Raw genomic sequence first — 9,316 nt, forward strand, 5'->3', positions numbered from 1 at the left:
AGAAAATTAAAAATACAAATAATTAAGAAAATTAAAAAAAAAATGCCATTCTGACTCATTTTGGAAGTTCATTTCTGAAACTGGTGAGGGAGGTGTTTTCGGAAATGAACTTCTGAAACCCCCCTGCGAACACCATTTTTGCAGGTTTCATGGCAGGCACCCTAAACACTTCAAAACTAGTTTTTATGCTTCTAAACAACCCTAGAGACTACTAACAACCTACCCCTGTATCATTTTTCTAATTTCTAACAACCCTATTATGCATTTCAATCATAGATCTAAAGTTTTAGAAACTTACAAATTGAAGGTGATTGTGATGCTTTAGAATGTAGTAGAACAAGTAGATGGAGCCTTTGAAGTAGCTTCGGAATTTGGTTTGCCGAAAATCTTAGAGAGGTTGAGATTGAAAGTGATTTAGGGTAAATGTGTTTTGGGGGAGGCTGTTTTGTTTAAACAGTAGAACACGCAATATTTCGGAAATGCATTTCTGAAATGTTGTTTTTGGAAATACATTTCCGAAATATTTTTTTTACGTAAAAAAAAGGTGATTTCGGAAATGCATCTCCGAAATCAGTCTTTTTTTAGTTTCGGAAATGCATTTCCGAAGTAAAGGGGCATTTAGGGAATTTCAGCGAGGGTGGCCAAGAAAGAATGGAGGTCAACAAAGAAATTCTCTTCTTTCAAACATTATGACACAGTCTCCATCACGATGTTCCTTTTTGTCGTTGTCACACTAACCTTGTTGTTCTCACAAACAACATCATTTTGGGAATGTAATTCATTGTCCCTAGTTTGTCTCTCCACTTCTCTACAAAATATTTTTCTTGTAAATATTTCATATTTTATTCATCTCCTCATATTGAGATCTTTTCAAACTTTTTTCGACCTCAATCCAATCATCGTGCTTTAGACTTCAAAATATACATTCTAAACATCAAATTCAATTTGGTTCAAATATTGTCTAACATAGTAGCTTTAAAACACAAACTTAAAAATGAGATTCAAAATTTACCTAAAAAATTTAAAACTCATAATTTAAACTAATTTTTTATTTTTCAAAATGGAGAATACTCAGATACAATTCCTTAGGTGTGGTTTGTACTTTTTTTCAATGAAAATATGACAAGTGTATAATTTCTTCTTACACATATGCAATTTTATCCTATTTTCACTCCTTAAATGATGTTAAAGTACACGTGTCATATTTTCATTTGCAAATAGCATAAACCACACCTAAGTAATTGTAGGTAAGTTTTCTCCTTTCAGAGTTTCAAAACAAAAAGCTACATTAAACGAGACCTTTATTAATCTAAAAATCATTAACTCTCGAAATTGTGAGAAACAAGATGTATTATCCAAGGATGATCTTTATTTAAAAGAAAGAAAATGAAAAACTCAGGATGAAGGAATTCATTTATGTATCTTCTCCAACATTACTTTATTCTTAGGAGAAGAGAGGATTCAACAAAATGAATTCAAAGGTGTATAAATATACTTTCGATTTTATTTTTCTTCTCTTCTACAAACTCATTGGAATACCCCTTTAATTTAATCTTTTGCCTCATCTTCCACTTCCAAACATTCCATGACACACTTTATTGTCCCATTGGCGAAACCAAATTTACTTCTCTTAATTACTTTATAAATATGATAGTAAACTTCAACAAGTTTGATAGATAAAAAACATATCACATATGTATACATAAAAAGTACATAATCAGAAAAACATGTTTGTGGATCTACCACATAAGTCAAGTTGAACATAGGAAAATACATCAAATAAAATAAAATGCATCAACGATTCAATAACAAAAAAGAAAGGGTGCTACACTAGTTATAACGATAAAATCCCTAAGGATTCGATAACAAAAAAGAAAGGACGCTACATTGATATGAAGACATAGTAGAACCTTATACTGTGTTCGGGCGATCCATATGTATTTCTCTCGGGTAAAATAGGCCAAATTGTGTTGGGTATAAGCGACCAATTCCCCCCACTCGTCTCCTCCCCAAGTTTTCTGGAACAGGCTCATGAATATGGAAATGAATATCCCATAAATGTTGAAATGTTTCCTCATGAGTAATGCGTACTGGGGTTTCTATGATGGTATCTTCAATGCCGAAACTTCTATACACAAAAGTCACTCTTACAGTGAAAGGAATTGTGCTTTCTTCATCATCATAATTCCAATATCCATAGTTGTCGTGATATACATTCTGTAAATCACCCCAAAGCTCGTGCCTTGGATCAATGGGGAAAGTAGGTGGAAAATGGCCAGCCATCTGCAATATAGAAGAACATACCATTTATACAAAGAAAACATGGAGGCTAAGATATATGTACATGTACAAAATTAAGGGTAGGAAGTAAAATATGAACATATATTTCACACACACAAGTATTCACATAAACAAATAAAATTTTAAAGTATATATCTCATATTAAATCTAACTATTCAATGAACTTATGACTATTCGAAAGCATAAACTTTAACATTATCAATTATATCCTCCTAATTACCATAATCAAATATATCTTCACCACTTGCCATAAACATCACCCCCCCAATTACCAAAATATACACTAGACTTATCATGTTGTCTATATGTTATAAGCTGATTTCCCATGAAAATTGGTCCAAAAAAACAGGCCAAGTTAACAATAAAAATACCAGTAGAGATGGAGCCAATAAATCAGTCTTGTGTACCCATATACACGATGGTGGATTCACAATTCTAATATGAATATAGATGATGTATCAAATCACGGTCACTCCATCACTAAGTACTAAAAAGTTCTCTTACCATCATTTCATTTATTTCACACTAGACATATAGGTTGAGTGCCAAAGAATCACATCATCTTGTTTATCCTGGGAATTCCTCATATAACACAATCATCCATCATCTCATCATATCAAGATAAATTAGTATATTAATAATCTAATAACTAAATATCCAATAACATGTTCAAACAATTTAGACAAACAAGACACAATCAATTAAGTAATTTATCTTCGAATACCATCAAATAGATCAATCATATCATAAATAATTAGTAGTGGCATGAATTTAAGGTCTTAAAATTCTTATATTATAAACTTATTCCCTATGTTAACAATATCTAAATTCTTATGTTATCATATTTATGTTCATAAACTTAAGATCCTAAAATTTAAATTGTATAAATTATTCCTTATAAAAATATATTGTAATATTTTTCAATTAAAAATATATTATAACTAAACCTTGATAAACAAATATAAAAAAATTAAAATTTTGAATGGAATGGACTATTGTTTGATGTCAGCACAACAAACACAAATGTATAAGACATCAAAACCAAACCTTGATTGCTAAAATTCAAAACAAATCATAATTTTTAATGGAAATGATCGCTATTTTAATTACACACAAGAAACACAAATGTATTAGACAAAAAATCAAACTAAGATTTAAAGACATTAAAAAAACCCATAAATAACTATATAAAAATATATGATTACCAGATTTGAGAAGATTGAAAATTTGGAATCTTTGAACAACTAACGATCGAAGATGGTGGTTCACGTAGTGGACGACCAGGGATGAGACGAAAATCTGCAAGCAATCGACCAATTGTGCGGCGATTCCACAAAGATCTATTTGATGGGCATGTGCGGCTGGAACCCTAATGAATATTTTGAAAATGGCTGAAACCCTAATATTATATATATATATATATATATATATATATATATATATAAGATTTATATTTGTTGTTTAAGATAATATATTAAAAAAATAATATATTATTTTAAAAGAATAACAATTATTCTAAATAATCATTCTAAATTAAAAAAAATAACACACACACACACTCTGCATACTTGCCTGTTACAAGTATAGGTGAGTTTTTATTTATTTTTCATACTTGCCTATTACATAATGACTATATTGAGAAAAGGAGAAAAATATAATAAAGGGCCTAAGGTATAATCTTCATTCCATATGCACCATCTTCTTCATGACTTTATCATCTACACATCTTCATGCCTCAATGCCATCCGAGCCTCGTCATTATCCCCAAGCCCTCGTCTTCACTCATCATCATCACCATGCTCCACCATCAACATCCATTCAGTATACAACCAAGAGAAAACAATGAAACTGATAGCAAATCATATCATTATCAAACAATCAAGCCATACACAATCACATTCACATACACATATCAGTGGGACCATTTTGTCACACAATAGTAAAATCAACATCATAACAAACTCAATTTCATTCTAATTTAATTTTCATTTCAAAAAGCACAAACTTCCCTCAAACAAACACAAATCCTCCAAATCTCAACCCTTGGTTCACACTCAAAAGCACACAGATTACTAAATTTATTAATCCAGACCTTACATTCATCAATTTCCCTCTCAAATCACTCTCAATTTCCCTATCAAAATAATTGACACTATGCTCACCACTCTCTCACACGCACAAGCTAACATAATAAAAATATATCATTCTCTTCACGCGTATGAAGTTCAGTAGAAACCTCACCTCACTCCCTTCAATCCCTACTATAAGTACAACACTCTTCACCCTCAAATTCTCCAACATCTAGAGAAACAAAGTTCTGCAGAAATTCTCCCTTAACACTAAAGGTCAAAGAAAGCACTACTCAGAGCTTCACACTGAAGCTCTGAATTAGCAATCTATACTCCTGCCTAGACCTAACCAACAACTCAACAACAACGTCCAAAAGCAAGTGAAAAAAAAAGGAGAAGGAGTAGAAATAGAAATAAAGAAGGGTGAAAAGAAGTTTACCTTGGGATTTATCCACTCTGGGAACATGCGAATTAGTATTTAATGACTTCTCGGCAAGTGTACCGATAATGTTGAAGTAATAAAATAAGATGGTATCCACAGGGACTGCTAGTTAATAAAACAATAGTTATGCAAGTTTAAATAGTAACAATTGGATGGGGGTTTCAAGTTTAATTCTGGAATATAAAAGTTGTTCTGAAATAATGCGAAAGCAGTCAGGTTTTGCATAAAATCCCTTATTTATCCCCCGTTGATGTTTAATTCATTACATGAATGATAAAGTTATTATATTTCCACAGCGAATTAACACAACCAATATACCCAATCCCTTGGTGTATAACTCATTAATCTCTACTAGAGGTCTCCTATCCCTATTCAACTAGCGTAAGTGAGATTAGACAATGCAATAAGACGTTAATTCAAATGCCACTACTAGAGGTCTCTTATCCTATTCAATCAACGTAAGTACAATAGTTGCCCTAGTTCTAACATATAGACTAATGTTCAGTATTCCTTATGCGCACATAATTAGATTAACAGAGTATCTCAAATAAAAAGCATTAAGCACAAGAGACAATTAAATAGAAATATAAATCCAATTATTCATGCACTAACAAATTAAACATATGTCCCGACAAGTTTAAAATAAGTTCATTATACAAAATCCAATCTAAGAGTGTGTATCTACTCACACTCATATAAACAAATACCAAGTGATAAGATGAAGATTGCATGAGAAAATCCTTGAAGATCTGGCCTCTAATGGCTTCCAGTGCTCTCAAAATTGCACTCCCAAAACTCTTTTTCATTATTTTCAGTCTAAATTTGCAAAACCCCTCAAAAGATACAAAAAATCCCCTTTTAAAGTAGTCAGAATGGGTGCGAATGCGTCAGAAAAAACCCATAAAAAAGGTTCATCGCGTGCGTCATAGAATATATTGCATGCGCGATGCTGCGTGTATAGCTCTATTATGCACGTGAAGGCATGCAATGCAGCATGCGATTATTTCAGTAACTTTGTTCTTTTTTCTCCCTTTTTAGCTGATTTTCACCAAGTCCCTTTTTCTTCTTACTTAGTGATTTTTGCATCATTGTTTGGCCTTTATACTTCATATTTGCTCATCATTAAGTGATTTTCTCGGATTCTTCGATGAAATATGGGTAATGATATAGTTTCATCAATATTCTTTTAATTTTTTTTTATTTGCCACGCCTAAGACATTGTTGCAATTAACTGTTGTTTGTGATTCCATACTTGTTTATTCAATTTCTGAACCGAATTGATTTTGTTTGAAATTATGGTTTTCGATTTTGCTTTGATTCATGTTGTATTTGTTGTTAATTTTGGTACCTAATTCGTGATTATAGAGGGTTTTCAGGTAAGGTTTGGGTTGCTTGTTTTCCAATTTAGGGATTAGGGTTTTCTTGTTTCTTTGGGATTGATCTAGTTGTTTGGATGTGTTTTTGATGATTTTGTTTGTTAATTATTGGTTAGAAGAGGATTTGAAGGGGGGTTTATGTTGGAGAATGTTAAATATTGGTGGCCCTTGGGTAAGGTATGGGTTGAGTCGGATTAGGGTTTATGATTATTGTTTTGTTGTTTTTGGCTATGAAATCATGTTCAGGTGATATTTTTAGGGTGAGTTTATGTTGGCCATTTTTGGATTTGAGGTTGTTTGGTGGTTTTCTGGATTTTTCTAGGGTTTGGATGTGTTTGGAAGAGGAACATTCATCTTATTCAGTCTGAACAAAATGAAGTTAATGGCCAGAATATGGGAATTATGATGGTTAGAAGGGTGGCTCATGATGGTTAAGGGCAGACCTGAAGTTATGCTGAAGATCAATCATTGTGCTCTTCAGCACCGCCGTGGGTGTTCTTGGGTGCCACCGGATGGCCGCCGGGTTTGATTCACGGTGGTGGTAGTTTGGATGTGTTTGGGGGTCAGGTGAGAAGAGAGGGATAAGAGAAGGGACAAGAGGGTGAGAAATAGGAGAGAGAAAAAAGATTAGAAAAATGAGACAATTTGAAGGAGGCGAATTTATATACCCCCTTTGGGTTCCTGTGCCTGCATCCTAACAATAGCCTGCACGAGTCCTCTCCTTAATTTTTTGATCTTGTTTGACCAATTTTGTATCCAAATCTGGTGGTTGTGGCTGAGTCATGACTTTTGACTCAGTTAGCGGACTACGCTTGGTTTGGACTTACGCCTATTGCTCTTGGCACCCCTTGTTTTTTTATTTTCCAACGCCTTTTCCTTTTGAGATTTCTTTTTTGGCCCATTTTCTTTTGTTTTCTTTTCTTCTAATTTTTTTTATATTTTGTATGGTTATTTTATTTTATTTTTTCATTATTCTTTTGATTAATTTTAGTATTTTTTATGTTTATCATTATGTGTTAATAATTGATATTAGTCATGGCATTTAGTTTTGGTTTTATTTTTCATCATTTATATTAGGGTTAACCTAATAAGATTTTTTAGAATTAATCAAGGTTTAGAGATTAAAAGAAACCATTTTCAAATAAGAATAAAAAACACTTGATCCAACGTCAAATTGTATTTTTCAAACAAATTAAATTAAAGCATTGAAAATGCTATATCAAACATCAAGCACCCTTTTCCGATTAATCTAAATCTTTTCATAACCAATTAAACACTTGATCCAATGGAAAAATTGTTTTGCACTCGAAAATTTTTTTTTAACAATAAATTCGAAAGACAAAGGACAATTGGATGCACATCCTTTTGAAAACTTAATAGTCGGGCGCAACGTGTACACTTTGTTTAAAACAACTATCCGTCTTTCCACCTAAAACACATTAATTAAACTTGGAATAAAGGGATAACTGGATGCACATCCATTTGAAACCCAAGTAACCGAATGCACACTTTGTTCAAACAGTTACTTATATTCCGCAAAGATAATTTTCATAAACATGGGAAAAAAAGGACAATTGGATGCACATCCATTTGAAACCCAAATAAATGAGCGTAAGGTGTACACCTTGTTCAAATGGTTACTAGATTCCATATAAAATCAATCTTAACTCATCAAACTTATCTTTCTTGCTTCCGTGCAACTTCAAAAACCTTTTCACAAAGAACAAGTTTATCCATTCTACCGTAACATAAACAAACGCTCAGGTCTTCCCTCAAGCGCAAACAAGTAATGTTTAAATGTTAGAATGCGACCCTAACATCGTTCATTAAAATCAACCAACAAATATGTAGTCTTTTACCACGAACTACGAAGCTCTGACTTTCCCATTACACTTGGGAATACGTAGGCATGGGATTTTGAAATCTTGGCGAGCACAATAATAAAAACCATAAAAAAACTTTTCTTTCTTTCTCTTTGCATAATAATTAGAAGATTGAAAGTAAACAACATGCAAATAGTCATTCACAAAATTAACTAAATGGGTCTCGTTCAATACAAAGAATGTGAGGGGTGCTAACACCTTTCCCATGCATAACCGACTCTTGAACCTAATTTGGTTACGACGACCATTTTCTTTTCTTTTGTTGGTTTTATCGATATTTCCTTTTTCAGCATCAATGACAACTCCTCAATCTTGCAAGAACCTAATTTTTTACCCAATCTTCAAGAATGATTAGTTTCAAGATATAGTCTTCCTCAATCAATCAAAAAAATAAAACAACTATCTTGCAATATTTCTACCCAATATTAGGATGTGATGTAGAACAACTATCTCAACTACTTTCTCATACATGTCTTACTGATTTGGAGTTGGGTGGTTGATTATACCCATTGCTTTCAATGGCTGCATCATAAAAACAACCAAATACAATACAAAAATTAAAATACACAAACAATAACAACAACTTACAACAAAAATATTTTAAATTATACTTATACCTCAATGACAATGTAGGTACACTTTTCTCAGTCAACCTCAACCAACCTCTTTCGCTCCTCCCACGCCTCCTGCAACATCTTCTCTCTCTCCTCTCGCACCTCCTGCAACATCTTCTTCCGCTCCTCCTGCAACATTCTCTCTCGCTCATCTCACTCCTTCTGCAACATTCTCTCCCGCTCCTCCTGTATCTTTTCAACGACTATCTCTTGAATTTCAATCATACGATTTACTTTGTTAATTGGTTGGGATGGTCCAAAATGTAACTTCAAGGTGATGCCTCTTCCAAGAATACAGGTACGCCCAACTTGTTGCTCGGTTCCAATCGCTTCTACCAAGATGTCATGACGATTTTATGGAACGAAGCTACAAACTTTATCTTGTTCAGCCAGTACATCCGACAACAAATTGAATTAAATAAAATTGATATAACTAAAATAAGTAATGTTGAAAAAAGTATCTCCTTACAATTTTTTCACCCACTTCGCATGTAGCCTCTAATGTAAACGAGCCATCTGGTCTTTGATGTGCCCTCTTCCATTTCTAAAGGCGTGATGATGGAGATGGACTATGATCAAGGCTTCTAGACGGATCTGTCAACTCTAGTTCCCTTTGTTTTCTTTTTTCATT

The sequence above is a fragment of the Vicia villosa genome, unplaced genomic scaffold, assembly GCF_029867415.1.
Source record: "Vicia villosa cultivar HV-30 ecotype Madison, WI unplaced genomic scaffold, Vvil1.0 ctg.000402F_1_1, whole genome shotgun sequence".
NCBI classification, from domain to species: domain Eukaryota; kingdom Viridiplantae; phylum Streptophyta; class Magnoliopsida; order Fabales; family Fabaceae; genus Vicia; species Vicia villosa.